We start from the raw sequence: 23472 nt of genomic DNA, 5'->3' as shown, positions 1-23472 counted from the left end.
GCTAATGAGTGGTGTTGATCTAGTGATTCTTACACTCAATAGTTCACACTGCTGTTCTTTCTGAGTTGCAATGATGATTTATATATTCTTCCTCTAAATGATTAAAAATAAATCTGCAGCCCTGATACAAACCTGACAGTTTCTGCCCAACGGTTCACCTGCCTGTCGCAGTCAGCCTTGAATATTTAATTGGCTGCTTATAATCTGCTATATGCCAAGTAACACGAGATGCACCCTTTTTGGGAAAGTAAGACTCACAATTTCTTGAACAAGGGCCTATGAGATTTTGGAACAGAGAATTTGTGAAAGCTATTTTGGTCACTTGGCAGCTCTGTTTTAGATATACTGGAACACATTTTCATGTGCAATGAAACCATATTGTTGGGAGCCCAAGTCACATGGAGAAGACACAGGTAGGAACTTCAGTTCACAGTGTCCCAGCTGAGTCCAGCGTTCAAGTCATCCCAATCCACGCACCAAACAATGTGAGGGGAGAAGCCTCCAGGTGATTCCATTCCCCAGTCACTCAGTCAGCCCAACCATTCATTTCTTCCCAGCTGGGCTCTCAGACATCAGGGGGCAGAGATAAGCCATCCCTGTTGTGCACCATGCAAACTCCTAACTGCAGAATTTATGCATGTAAAGAAGTGGTTTTAGTTGTATGCCACTAAGGTTTTAGGTGACTTATTTTACAGCAATATACAATCGAAACATTGACTGTTAGAAATAAAAAGATGAATTAAGATACTGGTATGAATTATGGGAAACTAGAAATAATCAAATTACCCCAACCCAGCAACATGAAAGGACCAAGAGATAACAATCTGTCACTCACTGCTGCGAGGTGGGGCAAGAGGTAGACAAGAAAAGTGCAGGTCTCTGCAGAAAGCAAACCTAGTAACAAACCTCTTATTTAGTGGCTTGATTAATGATCTAAATGTCCCATCAAAATTACATTTCGTCCTCTTCCAAAGTGAGGAGGAGATGAAAAAAAAGAAGCTTTTTCTAGAATAAAGAGCAAAGGACTTTTACTCTACCTTAAGAGCCATTGCCAACTCCAAGGTAAATTGTATGTGTTGGACCCCATTTTCCTATTTATTACTAATATTAAAATGGAAGTTGTCTTATCAAGCTAGTGATGTTCAAATCCTGCCTCCCATGTATGAGGCGTGGCTGAGGTAGGGGATGGTAGAAAGGTTCCCTGGATCTGAATCAGAAGGAAGGTACATTGGCAAGGCAGTCCCAGGGTACATCACCAAGATGGACAGGCAGGGTCCTAGTGCAAAGAAGCCAAGAGCATAATTCAGGAAGATAAGAGCCTAGGTCCAATGACTAAGGTGAAGGCGAAATGAGTAATCAGATAACTGAATGGAAGAACAGGAGAAAGTGTCACCCTTTTAATGTGGGACATGGTTCTTGAGAGTGTGGCAGGCAAAACCAGTCAAAGTTGGTAATTGGGATCAAATCCCTGCTTGTTCTGCTTTGTAAAGAGTTGGCAGTACAGCCTCATGCACACAACAGCAGTGACTTGAGAGCTGGTGACATCCACAGCAAAAAGAATAAACTAGATGATCCCCGGGCAGAGGGACAATGTACAATGGCCCTGAGACAGGAGATGCCAGGTGTTCAAAGAATAGCAGGCAGGCCAGTGGGGTCAGAGCAGTGAGAAGAAATGAACACAGAGAGAAAACAAAGGCCAGATAACTCAGGGTTTTGACGGCTCCTATAAAGACTTGAGCTTTTATTCTGGTGACCACTGGAGGGTTTAGAGGAGATAACTGAAATGGTCTAAGAATAATGTATTAAGATTAAACTGAGCCCTAGCTGGTCTGGCTCAATGGATAGAGTGTTGGCCTGCAGACTGAAAGGGTCCCAGGTTTGATTCCAGTCAAGGGCACATGCCCAGGTTTTGGGCTCGATCCCTAGTAGGGGGCATGCAGGAGGCAGCCAATCAATGATTCTCTCTCATCATTGATGTTTTTCTCTCTTTCTCCCTTTACCTTCTTCTCTGAAATAAATAAAAATATATTTCAAAAAAAAGAATACACTGAAGCCCTAGCTCCGTGGTCGGCAAACTGCAGCTCACGAGCCACATGCAGCTCTTTGGCCCCTTGAGTGTGGCTCTTCCACAAAATACCACGTGTGGGCACGCGTACAGTGCGATTGAAACTTCGTGGCCCATGTGCAGAAGTCGGTTTTCGGCCTGGGCGAGTCTATTTTGAAGAAGTACTGTTGACATTTGGCTCTGTTGACCAATGAGTTTGCCGACCTAGCTGGTTTTGTTCAGTGGATAGAGAGTCATCCTGCAGACTGAAGGGTCCCAGGTTCAATTCCAGTCAAGGGTACGTACCTCGGTTGCAGGCTCAGTCCCTAGCCCTGGTCAGGGAGTGAATGCAGAGGCAACCAATGGATGTGTCTCTCTCACATAGATGTTTCTTTCTCTATGTCTCTCCCTCTCCTTCACACTTTCTCTAAAAATCAATGGAAAAATATCCTTGGGTGAGGATTAACAAAAAACCACCACCAACAACAAAAAGAATAAACTGGAAGGGTTCAAGTTAAAACAGGGTATCCAGTCTGGAGTCTACTGCATTACTCTCTGCCTTACACATATTGATGACTTGGTCCAAGTAGTGGAAGTGGCAAAAGTGTCTAGGTTCTGAATATATTTGAAAACTAAAACTATAAGAATTTGTTGACAGATTATAAGTGAAATGTTCCCTTTTGCATTATTTTTCTTCGTAGCACTTATCATTTACTGACCTACTGGATATTTAATTTTCAATGTTTTTAATGTCCCTCCCTTACAAATGAGAGCTCCATGAAGGTAAGGAGCTTTTTTGTCCATTTTGTTCACTGCTGTGCCCCCAATGCCTGGTACATAGTAGGCACTCAGTAAATAGTTGCTAACCGAATTCATTCAGATGAAGAATTTCAGTAACTCAGTTAAGATATTTTACTCTGGTCACATCCTCTTCTTTTTGTAGACATTTTTTATAAGTTTGATCTCATTTATTCCACCATGAGTCACTAACCACAGTAAATCTCCTTTAAATTGATCTACTTTGTTTATAAAGTGTCACCGAAATTACTGCTACAGCTTGGTAGCCCTGTTCTGATAAGTGGTATAAACAAACAGCCGTTGTGTGCTACACATGGAATTAGGTCATTGCTGAGTTCTAATCGACTTGATTTAATTACTGTGGATGTCGGTGAGACATATTCGCAAGGGCAGATGGTGTAACAACTACTCTTGTGCTGAGGTAATGTGCCTGTTTTCTATTTCAAGAGTATAATCTCTTGATGGAGCTGCTCTGATGCAGCCATTCTGATGCCAAGATAGTATGATGAGACCAACCTGAGGCCACACCTGGAAGCAGGAACATTGTAACACTACCTGAAAACAAACCATCAGGTGTCCACCTTTCCTTTCCTACCCAGTGGTGAGCCTCATCCCATCTCGGAGATTCAAGGGCCTGAGATTGTGATGAGGTGGAGCCAAGAATAAACTGAGGGAGGGGCCGAGGTTCAGTGCCGCCATTAAGATTCAAGTTTGCCACATTTGCATCTTAGAACCAGACATCAATGATTCTAAATGGAATGTCTGTCATTCTCTAGATGTTGACCTCTATCTTGAGTGATCCACACACTGAATAATCATTTGCTTTTATTTAATTTTTTTTAGTTGTTTAATAAGGGCACTTGGTTCTATTTTGCATGTGAGAAGCCACACTGGACTCCTTTGCATTTCTGCAATGCTTTCTTCTTGTTAGGCCAGTCTCCTTTGATTAGGTTTCTATCACACACACATCACCACCACCATCAGATGAGGAAGGAGAAGGAAGGCATCAGGGCAGAGCATATTCCTTATTCTCAGTTTCAGATACATTGGAAATCCTCGGATTTCTAATGGCTTTATTACGGCTCTCGATTATACCTGGAACGGTGTAAAAGCTCCTTTATTAAAGACTTAAAGAGCTGGCACTTAACTACCCGGCTGAGGAGAAGGGCACTTACTGTTTCTCCAACCAGGCCTAGTTTGTGGGCAGCTGGCCTCCAAGGCACAGCTGGCCACAATGAGTCACAGCCACAGGCAATCCTTAAGCAAGTCTTTACTGAAAGGGTGAAAATTACCAAGCATCACTTGGGTGCCTGTCTATTGGAGAGAGGTGTGTTGGGAGGTAGGAAGGAAAGGGAATCAGGGACTCAGGCATTTTGGGTACTGACCTAGATTACCTTACTCCCTCCTTTTACTATTCACCAGGGGCCATTCTTTCCTTTGGGTGTGGGGTGTGGGAAAGGGGTGGCCATGTGGATTAGGAAGAAGTAAGACCTGATTTTACTCCAAGCTTCGCAAGGACAGCATTTCTTTCACCACCCATCCTCTTCTGCTTTACTTCTTGCTTCTATCTCCCCTTTAGTATTCTGTCCCCGCTCCAAATTTGTCCTCCTCTCACAAGTCTCAGCGTTTTAACCATCCCCCTACTGAAATAACTGGGCCCCATCCATCCCTTTTAGCAATTCCCAGCCTGGAAAACAGAATGAAAGTTGCTTTCCTCCTCTGCACTTAGTGTTGCTCAAGAAAAGGGCGGAGTAACCTCCCTTCCTTCCCCTTCTCCCCATCACTCCCAGGGGGAGTGTGAAGTGCTCGGGAATGGTGGGAAGTTCTTCCTTCTGCCTGCAAAAGCAGCACGATTAATGCCCAACAGGATCGCTTCTTTCCCAAAGTTCTCAGTTCTATGAGAGAAACTTTTATCTCCCCAAGTAATCTGTCTTTGACCTTATTTTGCACAGATACCTTTCCCACACCTGCTCCATACCATATCACAATATGTTAGGACCATTTTGGACAGATGCCTGGACATATGGGCCAACAGAGTATATCCATAGAACCAAGGTCTTAGAACCAAAGCAAAACTCTAGAAGATTATGAGTATTTACAGGCACTAAATTTCCCTGCAGAAACACCAGTATAGGGTTCACTATAGTCAGCCTTAGACTATGCACATAATGCTAATGTCCCAGCATTGCCCTATAGATTTTGCGTGGAGAAATTATAGTTATCTCATTTATTCTAAATAATCCCACCATTCTGTCCCAAGCCCTGTCCAGTGCCTCCCTCCTCCATATTCCTTACAATTTTATGTATAACACTGTAGTAGGTCATTCCTATACTCTATTCACACCAAACTGATAGATAAAATAGGCCATGAATTAAAACATACATTCCTGAAAGCATTGGGCTCTAAGTCTTAAGTTAACACCCCAGCCTTATTTCATTCTTTATCTTCTTCAACTATTTCAAAGACTTTAAATTGCATCTGTCAGGGGAAACTAGAGATAGCATTTTTACATAATACTTTAATAAAAATGGTATTGACTGAAAAAAAATTACACTGCAGACCTATTTAAATAACTCAGGGCTCTGGAAACACATTTTAAAATCCTGAAAAATGTGAGAGACACAGGAAGATGGTGGCTTCGGTAAACATCTGTCCTCACCGCCTCCCACAACCACATCAACATTACAACTAAAATACAAAACCACCATCACCCAGAACCTCTGGAAAGCTGCTGAATGAAAGTACTACAACTAGAGAAGTAAAGAAGAAGGCACACTGAGTCTGGTAGGAGGTGTGAAGGCATGGAACCGGCTGGTCCAGCACCCACGGGTGCCGCTTTTTTAATCAGGAGGGAGATCGTCTCTGTGGAGGCTGCCCAGAGAAGCAAGGGGTCCCAGCCCCACACCAGAGCCACCCAGGGTCCCAGGGCTGGGAAAAGAAGTACTTGTGGGCAATAAGAACCACGGGCTGTAAAAAACAGTGCAGATTGGGACTCAGTGACACAGAGGCTGCTGGAGACCCAGCTGATACTCTTAAAAGGACGGCACCACAAACTGAACTTACAAGGTCCTTCTTCCTCTAAGCTTCAGCAGCAGGGTGAGGACACATCTGAGGAGGAACTGGATTGTCTGGCATCAGGGCAGGAACTCAGGGCGGCTTTCTCCCAGACGGAGGTGCTCACTGGGATCGTTGTTCCTGTGCTAGGACCTCCCCAGTCTCAGGGCTGACTGGCAGCCATTTCTGTTTGCTCCACCCTGATGATTCCCTAAGACCCTGCCTCATCCAATTTACAACCCCACCCAAGCTGTGAGCAGCAGCTTTTGCATATAAATGGCCTGTCCTTGCTCAGGGTAAAATCTTTCAAACAAGTGCAGCTGGGTCAGGGAGGCCCAAACCTATCAATACCCTGTGACAAGCACCATCAGGTGCTGACAAATGCCCAGTTTAGAAATTGGGGACAGGTAACAGGCTATCCTCTATGTCACTGTTGTGTGCTCCAGAATTTCTCCTCCCCTTAGACTATATAGGAAAACATGAATGAAGGAGCAATCAATGTCTTTTTTTTTTTCATACAGCTGCGAATTTACCAAATTTCCTTTGACTCCTAAATACTTAAGAAAACAACCCAGTCTGGTTCATTGCCATAGTAGCTGCTGAATTAAGGCTCATTAACTCAATGTACAAGTGAATAAATGATAAGGTCAACTGCAACTCCAAATAATAGAGACAATAACTGATTTCAGCATAAAATAGTAAGAGTTTCTAGATATTTGCCTACAGTCATGTATAAATAATTCAGATTTCTCTTTGAACCACCTGTCAGTGTTCCAGGGAAAGTGAAACTGCCTATATACCTGCTTATTATACCTGTTTCATAAGCCATCGTGAACAAGGATACAGAGGACCCATTTTCTTGTCCACAGATATCCCAGAAACTATAGACAGAAATTAAAGAAGGAAAAGCTGAAGGGGAGGAATTGAATAGGAGGGTCTCATCCTTCCAGGAGTTAAGGCAGTTTGATTGCATTGTAAAGACTCCATACTAGGACATCTGAAGGCCTCAGTTAGGGTCCTCACTTTGCCCCTTACTTTAGTCTCAGGAAAATGGTTTTAAATGCCCTGGGACTCAAGTTTCTCATCTTACATTGTAAGGTGGAGGGGGGGCGGGGAGTAACAACAATAGACCAATTAATAACGATGATCATGGCAAATAATGGCAAATGCTATAAAAAAGGGCGGGGGTAAAATAGAGCACAGTGGCAGAGACTGAGAAAGGTGGAATTCCGAGTCAGCCAGATAGCTTGGAGATTGACAGAGCGAGAAGTGCTGGTCACGCTGTACCACGGGGACTATCAAGATGCTACATGTCACAAGGTGTAAATATTAAATATGGGAGAAATAAGAAGCATTCCATAAAAGTGTGATTGCTCATCTGTGTATAGAAACAAGGAGTCGTCTGAGAGGAGGAGAGCTGGGATTCAGAAGGCAGGGGTGAGGACATCACAACCATGAAAGGCAAACCAGGAAACAATGACAAAATGAGAACTGAAACCTACCCTTCACCGTCCAGATTTACAAAAAGGAGCCCAAGGAGCCCACACCCAGGCCGGGGTGTTGTCAGCTCCACAGGCTCTAAACCAGAGGCTTCCCTCATTGAGGGCTGTGCTTTCGTTTCTGGCCCAGAACAAGCATGACACAAGAATAGGAGTTAAATAAGTGAGCGAATAAACAGGTTATTTTTAATTTTAAGCCTTATTTTTTTAAAAAAAGACAACAGGCCCCAAATGGAGTTTGTTATGCTAAGGCCCAGGTCACCAAACCAAGACTTATTATAGCTTGTTTCCCAGAAATGGACTCACACCAGTCAATCAGGAAATGCCTGGTCAGCACCAATTGGGTTATCTGCCTGGTAGGCCCCTGCGACCCCCTAAGGCAAGCGGTTCTCAACCTGTGGGTCACGACCCCTTTGGGAGTCAAATGACCCTTTCACAGGGGTCGCCTAAATACATCCTGCATATCAGATATTTACATTACGATTCATAATAGTAGCAAAATTACAGTTATGAAATAGCAACGAAAATAATTTTATGGTTGGGGGTCACCACAACATGAGGAACTGTATTAAAGGGTCGAGGCATTAGGAAGGTTGAGAACCACTGCCCTAAGGGAAAGCGGCCTTGCCACAACCAGCCCACTCTTTCCTGGTATAAAAAAACTCCTTGTGCTCATAAATCTCTCCTTTTGTACAGCTCCTCAGAGCTTCTTTCTATCTACTAGTTTGGATGCTGCCCAATTCAAATCCATATTTGCACAAATAAACTGTTAGAAATTTTAATATGCCTCAGTTTCTCTTTTAACAGTTCTGGGGTCAGAAGAATACACCAAAGGCGGCCCCAACAGCCCCCAGGAGCAAGGAGCGACCAGACCCAGGTACCTGCTGAGCGCCCTGAGCTCCCACTTTCTCTGCCTCAGGAGGCGGTGGGTGCCTCCCTCTTGCATCCCAGGTCCACGGCTTTTCATCCTGATCTTTCAGATTTTATTGGAGCATTTCTTTTTCTGGACTTGGTCTTAAACCTGGCCGGACTCCCACCGGAAATTGGCAACTGGCCTGGGTCTGGGGACGGGATTGATTCCCACCCGGAATCGGAGCAGGGTCCAGGCTGGACTTATTCTGATGGAGAAACCAGACCGGGTTGGAGGTCAGCCAGTGCTGAGGACCAAGATCAACAGTAATGGATATAAATGTGAGGAGTCTGGCAGAAGGCTGACCAGGACTCCTTTTGATATTCACAGGGTGAATATCTACATTTTATTACCTGCTGCTGGCTCAATGGCCTACCTGTTTGCTAAACATTACCACTGATATGTCTGTTTGCATTCCTAAAGGCAATTGTGTGTTCTAGCTAAGAAAAGCAGCTGGGAAAGGAGCAACAGGGAGAACTCGACTTCTTTAGTTGAGTTATTCTCTGGTTCCCCTGGTAATTATAAAAATTAATATTCCATCTTGTGTGTATCATTTGAGCGTCAGCCCTCCCTCCAAGTCTTTGAACCCGCGAAAGCCACGCTGGCCGTGGAGTCTCGCAAGCCAGGGTCCACCTTAAGCTGGACTGAGGCCTCAGGTGAATAAAGTTGGTTTAAGGCTAAACAAGCAGGTTAACCTCACCAAAGATAATCTTGAATTACAGTAGCCACAGTGGAGAACAATTAACCTAGATACGTTTGTTCGTTTAGAGATGCCCTAGAGAAAAGCGGGTCTCCGCCAAGCACTCACTTTAGGGTAGAGGGAAAATTATTTCCCTCCTCTACTGGCCCTGGTGAAAAGGTGACCCCCTGAGACACCCCACTCACCCAGGGCCTGCCGACGGAATCCTGGGAAAACAGGCAGACGCTGGCCAAGAGTGAGAATTCTCACTAACACCAGCTTTCCCAGAGCTGTTCTCTTCAGTTCCTGGTCGAGAGAGGAAAATAAAATTTCACGTTGTCCCTTCCTTCCCAAATTCTGATTGGCAGGCAAAAATATATATATAAAATAAAATAAAATAAAAATTGTAAGAATTAGATCTTTGAATTGTGCACCTGGATTTGCTTTTGGGTCCCCAATGGCTGTTGATCCTTTCTCCCCCAGGGACCGCTATTGCCTTCTTGTTTATCTCCTTTTGTGTCCTGAGAACGTGTCTTGGCAACCATCGAGTTGGGCACCCCAAAATATGGCCCAACAGAAATGTGGTTTGCACCCCATTGGTAGCCAGGGCCCTACTGACTGTTGCCAACTCTCAGGGGGATTGTTTGTCTTTATTTGTTTGTTTGTTTTTGTTGTTGTTGTTGTTAGTCCTCACCGGAGGATATTTTTCCATTGATTTTCAGGGAGAATGAAAGAGAGATGGAAAGACAGAGAGAGACAACCATGTGAGAGAAACACATTGATTGGTTGCCTCCTGCACAAGCCAGACCAGGGCCCAGGCTGGGGAGAAGCCTGCAACCGAGGTACGTGCTCTTGATCAGAATCAAACGCCCAAGAACTTTTGGTCCGCAGGCCAACGCTCTATCCACTGAACCAAACCAGCTAGGGCTTGTCTTTATTTCTTTTGGTTATCTTTGGGAGTGACTTTGGATCTAGGGAAGGTAGTATTTTTTGCACCTCCTTTAAGGATGCCTTTTGCATCCAAGGTGTTGTTTAATGCTGCCAGGAATATTTACTGTTGTTCTGGCTGAAACCTACAATCTATTGATTTTTTTTCTCAAATAAACTCTTAAAAGTTTTTAATGTGCCTCAATTTAATGTGCCTGGAGGTAGCTCTGGAGATAGAGGACGTTAGAGCTTTGTTTATAGTGTTGCATTTAAAAGAAAAGATAATCAAATTATTACTCACTAAAAAACATGCTGTTCATTCACCTACTTAATCACAATTAAAAAAGAACTCATAAACAATAAATTACAGGGACAAAATATGAACAATAAAACTTCTAACGGGCCCTGTAACATTTTCAAATGGAAAAGGAGGCCATTTTTAAAAAGCAAGCTTTGCCAAGCCCTGGGAGAGCTTGAAGGAATCTAACGCCGTCATTAGCATATCCAGCCACCAGATGTCACCATTGGTTTAAGCAAATATGCTCTTGGCTCCTATACAATTTTAGTCTCACATTTCTCCTCCAGGGTCCTCCAGTTAGTTCCTACCTATTTACAGAGAAATTAGGACTCAGTCTAGTCTTCAAACTCCCTTTCTAATGCTTTCTCTGTTTCATATATTTTTATTTAAAAAGGAAGGAGGGAAGGAAGGAAAGAAGAAGGAAGGGCGGGAGAGAGGGAGGAAGGGGAAAGGGAAGGGAATGGAGAGCGGAAGAAGAAGGGAAAGGGGATGAGGAGGAAAGGGAAGGAAGGTCAATGAAGCCCTTTGGGTTAGTAAACTACAACTAGGAAGAATTATATCAAAACAGTTGTATCACAGGGTTTGGATCCAGGCAATAGTATTTGCTCATCTTCTCCTTTCTTAAAATGCCTCTCTTGGGTATTGCCAGTTAAAACAGAACTTCACAAAGGGAAAGGGGGTAGTGAAGAACTTGACAATCAAACTTTAATTAAATGTATTCTTTTAATATAGCTAATAGTTAAACAGTAGCCCCTACAAAGCAGTTCCTATCAGAAATTTACAAATGACTTTTCACTGTATGGTTTTTCCCAGGATTACTTTATTCCTTTGTCTATTTTTTTGGTAAGTGTAAAGAAGATTAAATGTTAATATCTTTTGTTGTTAATCATTAGGCTTCTCTCTATAGATTAGCAAGTAGTGAAGTATGGTACCTATTTGCTTTGTTTAACAATAGAAAGGTTATTTTGATTTTCTGAATTGTATAAATCATCCCATTCAATTGAATGCCTTATTGACTGTGATGTTGTTATGCCCAGATTTCAGGATCCCCAAAAGACCACCAAGGAGCCAGCCGAGTCCGATGCAAAAGCGAAAAGAGTCTTTATTCGAGCTAGCTCGAGCTCTCCGTCCACCACACTCGCTGATGCAGCGGCAGGGGCCAGAGAGAGAGCTCTGTGGGAAGAGGGGTTTTATAGGGGTGTTGGAGTAAGGGGAGGAGAGAGGACTGTGGGCCCTGCCGATTGGCCAGGTGCAAGTCGGGGTCTTGTTACATAGGATGTGGTTGTGTCTATGGCACGCACTTCCCTTGATTGTCATTGGTTAGTTTAAAGAAATCCTAGATGTGGCTAGCAGAGGCTTGGGCTGCTGGGAAGAAGCTCCTTGCTGAGCACATGGCTAATGGCTGCTGCCCCAAAATGGAGGATATGGGGCAAGATGGAGGGCGTAGCCCTAGCCCTTTCAATGTGAATATCCCACTGATTGTGATCTTACTGGTTATCAAAGCACATTCTTCTGTACCTGGGAAACAGGACAGCACAATTATCCTAAATTGTTTTAGTGGCCACAGATAATGCGTTCCAGTTGACTCAGTGGTCCCAAGACCAGGACAGCACAATTACTCTAAATTACCTCGATGGCTCTAGATAATGAGTTCCTGGCAATTCAGTAGTCTCAAGACCCGAGGGCTCTAGATAAGATGTTTCTGTCAATTCAGTGACCCCGAGACCCAAAACTATAATTAACATGCTTAATTCTGCTTCTGTAAACTGCTTTTTTGCAAACCAGGTTCCTCATTCCAAACCTTGAGATGTAATCAATACCTTTGTGATCTTTGCCTATATAAGTCTGGTTTTGCCACCATCATATCACTATGAGATTTGGGGAATGGCCCCTCATAGTCCTGGATTGCAATAAATGTGACTCTTTAATTCGACTTCTTGAGGCGTCCTTCTGTGATTCACGGGGTACATTACAACAGTAGTCTTTCATTTACATAAATTCATTTTCTCTCCAACAAGACTTCTTATTTATCCTCACCCTCATTTAAATATTCCAACAAGCAATTCTTTTACATTCCTATCTTCTCCTTTCCATTCTCACAACTTCTGCCTTCTCAGGGAGAAAACATCTAATAGATTTCTATTTTCTAAAGATATTGCAAAGATAACTTTGGAGTTCCCCACTTTATAGAAACCATCAGTATTCTTTTTCCCACTACAAATGGAAATCTCGAATGGAGCAACAATACAAGAGCAAGGACCAAAAGGAAAAGTAAAGAAGTGTGTAAAACTGAGATTTGAAGAAAGAAAATTCCAAGTAGAAATTTACTCCTGGCTTGTTATTAACTCACATAATTTTCCCATTGTGTTTTTTTATAGCTCCATAATTTTGCTTTTCTATTTGGCGAATAGAATTAATTATGCTCATTATTCAAACAAAATGACAAAGAATCATGTGAGCTAAGATGAGCAAAAATGCATAGTTGATTTATTTAAGTCCTAAGAATAATAGTTGATGAGTTTGAATAAAATTTGCTGCTAACAACACGACATTAAAGATCATTTAAATATATTCAGTGCAGTCATTCATTCTAGTTTTCATGCAAGTTAAGTAGCTTTTTATCTCTAAGGTGCCATCAACAGAACTCTCAGACGTTCAAAATACCAGCATTATCTCATTAACACATTTCTGGTCAGTGAGTTGAGTAATGTAGAACTTATGAAAATATGTATTGCCATTCTCTTTCAAATGAGCTGCACATTACATCCATTAACATAACTATATTGATCTAATTTCATTATTTTCAGTAGGGTGCAGTTTGGAAATATAAAATTGACAAATGTGAGCCAAATGAGAAACGGGGGCTTACACAAAAGGTCATAAATTATAAAACCTCAATAAGGAATATCCTAGATAATGGCCATAAAGTAGAAACGTTAAATAGATGCATTTTTTAAGAAAAAAAATCTTACATGTTTTAACCATTTTATTTTAGCTAGATTAAATCTGCTACTGTTAGATCACTTGATAGCCTTTTCAGAGATAGTTTGAATTCACCCAAGTATCTAGGTATTTATCAAATGAACTCTGGAGGGGTCAAATCAGAGCCTAGATCTAGATACTTGGATCCTACCCCCAAAAGATCCTGTTTCAGTTGATCTAGGCTGCAGCCTGAGCATATGATATTTTAAAGCTTCCCAGTTGCTGCTAATGTGCAGACAAGGTTGAGGAGCCATGCACCAAACCTCACATCACTGCTTTGTTATTTTCCGCGTTGTTTATAAAGGGGTTTAGTTCTGAGTTAAGTTTAAAGCATTCTTGGGGGAATCTAAGTTACTGCAAAAGGTGATTACAAACTAAATATTCTTTTTAGCCAAAGGAAGAAAAGTGTAATCAGTAGATGCATCTTCACTCATCTCTATGTTAGTTAATCCGTGGATCCATTACAAAATTCCCAAAAGCCAATTCTTTGGAACTTTCACAGGATTTTATTAGTGTTAACAACAACAACAAAAAATGTCAAACAAACAAAAAATCCAATATCAAATAATTTGGGATTAAGTAGACTTTTTTTTTTTAAAGGATTTCCCGGAATCCATAACATGGTAATAGATTGCAGATCTCCAAGTGGGACAGAATTCCCTGGGTGTCATGCAGTAAATGTGCTGAATGATTGAAGGAACCGTGGACGGAATGGTTCATGGGACACACTTTAGGAAATGCAATTTAAGGATATATCTTTTAGGACCACCATAAAACCTAAATCAACAACAACAACAACAAATGTTTTTCAAAGATTTTACTCTGCAGGTCTAACATACCACTTGCTTTTTAATATTCTCGTTTGGATACATCATTATGTTGCCTTAAGATACTTGGAAGTTTTCTACCAGGGACCTAGCACAGTGGTTAAGATTACAAACTCAGGAGCAAACATTTTTAGGTTCACATCCAGCACTTTTTACTTAATCTCTCTGTGCTTCAGTTTCTTCTCTTGTAAAATGGGGAAATTTACCATACCTACCTCATGGCATGTTGTTTTGCTAAGCTTAGGTTGCTGGTTTTCTGTTACAATGACAGTAACAAGAGTGATATTTGAAAGTGAGGTGCCAAACTTTTACATAAAGACTGTTTGTCAGAGCAAGTCCTTTCAACATTTTTTGTAATGCAGCTTTTGTGGTAGTAGAGTCCCTCAGTTTTTGTTTGTGAGAAAGACTTTATTTCTCCTTCTACCTAAAGGATAACTTTGCTGGATATATTATACTTGGCTAGTGTTTTCTCTTTTTCAGTATTTTTAAAATATTGTTCCACTCTCTCCTGCTCTGTAAGGTTTTTATTGAGAAACCTAATGATAATTTGATGGGGTTTACTTTGTAGATTACTCTTTTTTCCCTGGCTGCCTTGAGAATTCTTTATCATTAACTTTTGACAGTTTTAATATATTGTGTCTGAAAATAAATAAGTCACAAGATGTAATATACAGCATAGGGGATATGGTCAATAATATCAATCATATCATAAAAACTATGTATGGTGATTTTTGTGGTGATCACTTTGTTGGGTATATAAATGTTGAATAATTATGTTCTATATTGAATTATGTTCTAATACAATATTGTATGTTAACTATAACAATAAAAATGTCATTCCTTGTAAAAAAAATTTTCAAAGGAAATTTCTGAAAACCTTTCCCATGATTTCTAAACCATCTGACCCACTTTGAGAATATGAAAGGATTGAGAGAGGAGAAGAAATATTTGTGAAGAAAAGAGCTGTTACCTGGTTAGTATCTTGGGTCCCTAAATTTAATTACTGAATTGAGCCTGGTTCCTGGATCTTAAAAAACAGTCTAATGATCTATTACTTACTAGTAAGTAGGAAAATCATGGGGCCTGGGAAATTTTTATCCAAGGGTATGAATGATTACTGAATAAATGTTAAAGGGGCAGGAAAGATGAAACTATAGATGATTTGCTATCATACCATGAGTCCTGAACCAAGTACATTATATATATTATTGATGTTTAACAAATAGCCAGCCAGATATTGCTCCAGAAAATTGGTTTATTTGGGATAAACAAAGATTGCAATTCAGGACATGTAATCTAATGGTGAACCATGAACAAATTCGGAGAAAAAAAGAAGAGGAATGCTTTTATGTACTTGGGAAGAGCTGTTGTAAATGAAAAGTCCATTGAGGAAACTGAAATTTTAAGGTACCGTGAAAATCCATCCCATGACTTCATCGGCTGAGTTATAACAGTCTCCCATTGGCTGAGCTGTTTCTGGGCAAGAAGGAGTCTTTTTCTTCTCCTGCTAAGATGTTAGAGTAAGATCATTTCCTGTCAGAGATGCAAGGTAGGTCTTCTTGTTCAGATCAGTAGTATGTGTTGAGGGACATATGTGTGAGAGTTCTCACTTCCAGCCTCCCTATTCCATTTTAAATTAGGTTTCTGCTTGTTCATTTGGTAGAATGTTTTATAAATTCCTATGAATTGAGGGATGATAATACCCTTAATTTTATATCCATGCTACTCAAAGTATGGTCCTTCAATTGGCAGCATCAATAGTATCTGGGAGCTTTTTATTATTTTTATTGATTTCTGAGAGAAAGGGAGAGAGATAGATAGAAACATCGATGATGAGAGAGAATCATTGATCAGCTGCCTCCTGCATGCCCCTTCCTGGGGATTGAGCCCACAACCTGGGCATATGCCCTGACTGGGAATGGAACTGTTACCTCCTGGTTCATAGGTTGATGCTCAACCACTGAGACACACTGGCTGGGCTCTGGGAGTTTTTTAGAAATGCAGAATCTCAAGCCTCACCCCAGACTTGCTGAATCAGAACCTGCGTTACCCAAGATCCCCAGGGGATCCATATGCATGTTAGAGTTAGAGAAGTATTGCCTTATACCACTCAGCCATCCATAAGAAAGTCTCAGTGAGAATTTAACACCTACTAATTGTGACTTAACCATTGAAGTTCATCATAGAGGACTCATAACAGCAACAGGTATGTTACAGCAATTTGGAATTTTCAAAACTCACTTTATCTCACAGTTAACGGGTTAACTTTTAATCTAGTTTAGGTGTTTTACCTGTTATCTCATGCACTTAGTGCACAGGCAACTGGTTAGACAAGTGACAAGGAAACCTGTCTCTAACACCTGGTGTTCCTGGGCCGCCTTCCAATATCAAAGAAAGATTAAATAGTTCAGCATCTGTTACTGGGTAATATATGCTCATTAGCTTATCTTTGCAATATGGCCAGACCATCTAGATTCTGCGGGTAATAAATGAGAGACAGCCTTCCAGGTTATTGTAGCCTCAGGAAAATTTGTGTGGGTGGCCTTATCCGGGGAAATGGATCCTTTAGATTTTCACTCTCCATTACATCAGCCTCTCTCAAGAGCTGGGAAGCCCCTACTGCAAATCAAGAGGCAAATCACCATGTGAGCTTCAGTGGGTGAACTTGAGGATAGAATCTGCAAACATGGATCTCTTCAAACTTTGGAGAGCCAAATAGGATGCAACATGGTACCAGAGAGACACCCAAAACTCTTGCCAGGTGTGAGCACCATGGGCTTATGAATATACCAGATCAATATTTATTGAATGAAGACATACATCATAAACAAATAAATGATATATATTGCTCTGGAATTTGTATGTTTTAGGCTAGTTTGTATTCCTAAAGCCTATGAATGAAATCTTAATGCAATTTTTTCATTTCTCCTTTTATTTAAACTCACCTTATAACTTGGGATTCCACTGTGTTTCAGCAGAATATTGAAATCCAGAGAAGACCATCATCATAAGATCACTAGTATAGCACTGGAAGTTTAAATCTGAGTTCTGCCACTTGTAGGCTATGTAATCTCGGGTAGTTACCTAACATTTGGAGCCCATCTATATTTTCTTGCAGAATAAGACTAGTAATGCCTTGTCTATTGGGTTGTTGTGGAATTTAAAGAAGGTAGTATCCGTGGAAGGCTGTAGCATAGTGTGGGTAAATTGTCCGTCCTCAATAAATCCCTGTATATGTTCATTTCCTCACCCACACCCTAGATGCATTGTTCTGGTTTTGCTTAAACTTTATTCCTGTCCTTACTAGATTCAACCTCTGAGGGTAATTTAAAATTTATTTCTGTAAAGTATTCTTAAAGAGCACAGAATTAGCTTTATTTTTCTATTTCCAAGTTCATTTGTTTATTCATTCATTCTAATAATCACTTATTGAGCACTTAGCAAACCTCTGACTTAATCCAAATATATCCACTAGAAATCGGCCTCATTAAGAAAAAATTCTATAACTGGTGCGAGTCAAAATGCTTGCTGCTTGTTCTGTTCTGCCTCGAGTCTACCTACATAGCTCATTTATAATGCCAAGGGAAATAGATCAATATCAACTATCCCAGGATAAGACATATAAAAATTCATATACAGATCTCTTCATAAAAAAATAAAACATATTTGAGTAGGAAATGACAGATATATATATATATATATATAATATTTATGTGCAATATTTTTTCATTTTTTATTTCCTAGGGACAAAAGCTCGAATATTAGAGTATCTTTTCAGAATAGTACACCTGTCATAGTTTTTAAACTCCATTTGGTGAGAAGTGGCTCCAAATTATAGACTGAATTCTTCAAGATGTTGAGTTATAAATGCCACGATTCTTCCTGAGCAAGTCCATTAAGCCTCACACTGGTAACCACACACAAGTCATTTCTTTTATCTAATCCTGCTCAACGATGAGTTGCTTGTAGTAAGTGCTTTTAAGTTCACAAGTCTTGCAAATTCTACCAAACCAAACCCATGTGGACCAAACTAAGAAAAACTAATACCAACAGTCTGTAGCGAGCTGGAGCACCATTTTAGGTACTGGATTAGAAACAAAAATGATTTAGCCTCCGTTGCCCATGACTTTATAACCTGTATCTTCTGAGGAGGCAAAAAACTAACCTAAGGGGGAAAAAAGATTGAACCTATAAATTTTATAGATGCTTTCAACAATAAAGGTAGGAAATGCAAGTGAAAAATAAATCTCAGAAAGAAGGCACACTTTCAAAGATAAAATATTAAGTCCTGGGAACATCAGCGACCACAAAGATATATAGACCTAGTTTAGACAAGAGTTGTAAACTGCAAGGAGAAGATGGAATTTCCTTTTAGAAGAGTAATTGGCAAGAGATCCAACCAAGCAGAACGGTGATGAGACCCTTAGGTGGGCTGTAGGAGCAGAGCCTGGGGCTTCTTTTGGATTATGCAACATCTCTGGGTTTTAGGAAATAAGCATTAGAAAACACAGACTATCAAATGTTTAAATAATGCTTAGAATTGTATTCCATCCCATTGAGCTGGCAACAGTTTCGAAGTGTTTCTCAGAGCACTGCAAACCTTAAATCTAGCATAAATAAGGCTATGTCCTGGCTCATGATTCAGGTGAATCATCTGGTGTCCCCAGCATTCTACCAGGCTCAGAGCAGGTGTTTTGTAAATATTTGTTCAGTGGAGGAGGCTGAACTGAACTAGAATTTTGTTCAGATATTCCTGTATTTCAGGATTTTGGAATCACATGTGACCTTTTAGTATGTTTGTGTTTCTGTAATAAAAATTAAACTAATAACATAAGCTACTAAAAAGGTGCAATAAAAGTTAATGATAATTTTTTTCACATTACTAAAACAGAAGATCCAACATATAAATGACCAAAATAATTTTTAAATACCATTTAAATTTAAATTATATTTAAAATAATGAAATAAAAGCATCTCTGCCTTTCTGTTCTCAGAAAGGCCTCCCCTGACATCCCTAGTTAGGTAGGTTCCCCTACTATTTTCCATTTCAGCATCTTGTTTGTTGTCTTTGCAGTCTATATATATTTTATATTTTTTTTTATTGATTTCAGATAGGAAGGGAGAGGGAGAGGGAAAGAGAAATAGAAACATCAATGATGAGAGAGAATCATTGATTGGCTGCCTCCCGCACACCCCACACTGGGGCTTGAGCCCACAACCTGGGCATGTGCCCTGACCAGGAATCGAACTGTGACCTCCTGGTTCATAGGTCAATGCTTAATCACTGAGCCACACCGGCCGGGCACTGGTTGATTCTTGTATGTACCTTGACAGGGATCCCACAACCTTGGTGTATCTTGACAATGCTCTAACCACTGAGATACCTGGACAGGGCTGCCAATACTCTTGTTGGTTTGTGTGCCAGCAGCTTAAGTTAGATCACTATCTGAGTAAAGCGAATGCAGAGAGAACATGGTTGGGCTACTGCCCACACAGGGAAAAGGGGCTCTGGCTCTCTTACCATACCAGAGCATGGATTAAGAAATTAGAAGAGAGAGCAAAAACGGAACACCAAATTTGAACTATGGCCTATCATAGAGACCCTGCCCAGTATTAAAACTGTGGCTCAATTAACATGAGTCTAACCAACCAGATCAGACCATTGTTCCTTACATATAGTTAGAGGAAAAAAGCAAAAGCTCTCTCCTCAGTATCTCCCCTCATGGAAAACAAGACTGGAATCCCCTCTCCTATTGGTTGAGGCTGCCATGTGAGAAGCATAGACATCAAATTTCCTTCAGAAGTAATGATCAAGGTTCTGTTTAGAAGTTCTACTTAGGGTCTCCTGAATTCATGGAATAGAGTCACTAAAATTAAAGCGGAGAAAAAAAGGAGAAAAGTTATAAAACAAGCCCTCAGGAAGGGCCAACATCAAGTTAGTTGTGATGAGCTACAGTTCTCTCTCTCTCTCTCTCTCTCTCTCTCTCTCTCTCTCTCTCTCCTCTTAGTCTCCTGCTTATCAGCTCCATCCTTCTTTTACCCAGGCCCCAACCGCCTAACCCCCACCTCACCTCATTTGGCTTCCTCTTCTGGGTAGCAGTTAGTGTAACACCAACTTGCAATTATCTAAATGGAAACTTCAGATCTTGAGTCCATTTGACCTTTCAGCTCCAGCCTCCACCATTAACTGACCACCTTTTTCTGATTTAGTTCACATCGCATCAGATCAGTTCCTCTTTAGGCCACTAGGGGGGATATCTCCCTCCTGCATATACTAACTTCTTAGGAGTACCTATAATGAGGCTTTAAAACAGGAGTCAAAAATGCTTCTGAGCCCTGTGGACGAAAAAGGGGTCACATACTAAACCTGACAAGCTGAGGGGAGGCCTGCAAGGCAAGTCTTAGAAACTCAGAGACTTCAAGTAACCACATACTTTCTAACTAAGAACTAGTCATGTTGGGTAGTCATGTCCTAGGCCGCCGTCTTTGTCCACAAAGGACAAAGGTCAATCTTTACCTTAACTGAGTCTATGGTCTTTTTGCATCTATGATAACATACCTTTGGAATGTCAGGATAATTTCCCTTTTCCAGACCCCTCAAGACACAGTCACTGCACCAGAGCACAAGACCACAGAATCCCTCACTGTTATTGTTAGTTATCATGTTAATTGTTAAGTATTCTGTACCCACTAATGTAAAAGAAGTATTTGTCTCATCATTTTGCTCTTTATCCAATCTCAGAGATCTCCCTGCTTTGCTTTCTCCATCCTCCCTAATCTACCATCCATGAATTTCATGTAACCTTCCATACATCTCCTCCTTTGAGTCTGACGTATAAAGTAAGTGGTAAAACTGCTATGTCCCAGAGCATTTTCTCAATCCACTGAGATTTTGTTTGCTGGCAATTGTGGTTAGTTTGGCTCGAATAAACTCAAAAACATTCTCTACAGGTTTAGATGTTTCTTACATCAACAGCCCAATTCTAACATATGTGTATGAGGCGGGGGGGGGGGGGGTGCTCCTATATCACCAAGTGATGCTCAGGACATCAGCAGGTGTCCCACAACTTGACTCAATGCTGACATTATTTCCCCAAAGACAGCATCAAATTCCACAGTTGAAGGAGCTCAGTCCTACAAGACACCCACCCCTTCAATTCAGACACAAGTTGCAAGTTCAGGTGCTTCTGCGGTTCCCATAAACCTCTCCTTGGGTTTGGTTAATTTGCTAGAGCAGCTCATAGAACTCAGAGAAACATGTTACTTATTAGATGACTGGTTTATTACAAAAGGATACAGCTCAGAAATAGCCACATGGGAGAGAAGCATAGGGTCCATTCCAAGTGGTCCACTCTCCCTAAATCTCCACATGGGCCACTAGACCAGAAGCTCTTTGAAACTTGTCATTTCATTTATTAAAGAGGCTTCCTTATCACATCTGCAGGATTGATGTATCTAACCTCCAGCCCCTCTCCCCTTCCGGGAGGTTGTGGATTGGGACTGAGAATCACCTCATTAACGTAACAAAGGACACCTTTACAGCTCTCTCCATTAGGAAATTCTAAGAATTTTAATACCTCTGTTCAAAAAAGGGACAAAACCAAATATATATTTCTCATAAATCACAATATCACAAGTCATAAAATACTGACCAAACCTGAGCCAAATCAGGCAAAATGTGAGCATTGAGGGCAGCAGAGGCCAAAATGAGCTGTTCCAGAATGCCCACTGCATTTACTGGTAGTTGCTCTAGTCTATACCATACTTTCTGTTCTGCCAAATCTGACTGAGCAGAACAGGCAGATAGCAAAGCTTCCAATTAATTAATTCATCTGAGCAAAGTGTCCATTTTCAATTTATTTTCTATTTCTCCTGATTCTCTTCTCACTGAGTAATCTATAAAGATCTAAAAACAAAACTTTATCCCTGCCAGCCTGACTCAGTGGGTGAGCATGGACCTATGAATCAGGAGGAGGTAATTGTTCTATTCCGGTCAGGTAACATGCCCCAGCTGTGGGCTCCATCACCAGTGTGGGGAGTGCAGGAAACAGCCAATCAATGATTCTCTCTCATCATGGATGTTTCTCTCTCTCTCTCCCTCTCCCTTCCCCTGTGAAATCAATAAAAATATATTTTAAAAAATAAAAACAAAACTTTATTTGAAAAAGGTCAATATTCAGTAAATGGAATAATTTTAACATGACTGCCAATAATTTTTCATGTGCCTAACTTTTTTATGCCAGAGGAAATGATTGATTTGACCAAGGTGGTGCATAATAAATGATATTGCTATAACTTATATTCATGTTTAATTTGCCATTTTAAATAAAATTATTGCCAATAAAGGTCATCAAGTTTTCTATCATTTTTTACTGATCTCAGTGAAATTCTATACATGCACAAAGACCATCTGAGTACATAGAAGGTTTCACTGGATAGCTTTAGAGTTATCAGAATCCGTAGTGTTAGTAGTCATGTCTCTCAAATGTAAACACATACTACAGTTCAATTAACTATGCAAGAAAATAAGGTTCAAAAAAAGAAGAGAAAAGAAGTTTCAAATCAGAACCAAAGTGTTTGCTTTAAACATACTTTTTGTGAGCAGCTCTTTTTAAAAATTGCAATTAGAAAGAAACAATAATAAACATAACCTAATATAGTGTCTGATCCATGAAAGGTACTCAATAAATGTCTGGCTTAAATGAATGGTCACAGAGAAAACAAATAACACAATGTGGGATATATATATATATATATATACATATATATGAAGAACTATAGAATAACTAACTTTACAAAGAAGAGATAGAACATGCTTTTACATTCAAGGGATTCAAAAGATGATAAAATAAATAATGTTCAAGTCGTTGCTGCAAAGGTAGAGGAAAATCACTTAGATCAATGTATGAATGTTTTATTCTCCATTATTGATTTGAACTAATAGGAACTATTAAAATCCAAGAATAATTAGTTTTAATGTATTGAGGAAGGAGGAAATTTTAATTAAATTTTGCAAACAATAAATCTCATTTAAGTGTGAATTAATCATAAAAATGCTAGTATAAGTTGAAAAAAATGAAGAGCATTGAAAAAAATTAAAAATAAAAAGACAAAATTAATTTATAAAGACAGAGCATACCAACACAATAAATACCAATAATGCAATAGTAGAGAAACACAACAGGAAGTCAGGAAGGAATTAGTTTCACAGTAATAGATTTACAGAAAGAGAAAATGTCTAAAACAACCATTAGGAAATTTCCTGGAGTAATGTGGGTTAACAGCTGCAAGTGACATTTATTTTATAGAAAACACACACCCCATCGTATGGCCTATGCATAAGAAAGGTTTATCTAGAGTTGGCATTTGCTTTTTGTTGAATTCCTTATGGAGAGCTAAATCTAAATAAAGAATTTCAACTTATGATTTTTAAATTGTGTTTACAGTAATTAG

This window comes from Myotis daubentonii, chromosome 10, assembly GCF_963259705.1.
Source record: "Myotis daubentonii chromosome 10, mMyoDau2.1, whole genome shotgun sequence".
Classification (NCBI taxonomy): domain Eukaryota; kingdom Metazoa; phylum Chordata; class Mammalia; order Chiroptera; family Vespertilionidae; genus Myotis; species Myotis daubentonii.
The sequence above is the reverse complement of the archived record's forward strand: the minus strand, read 5'-3'. Positions refer to the sequence as shown.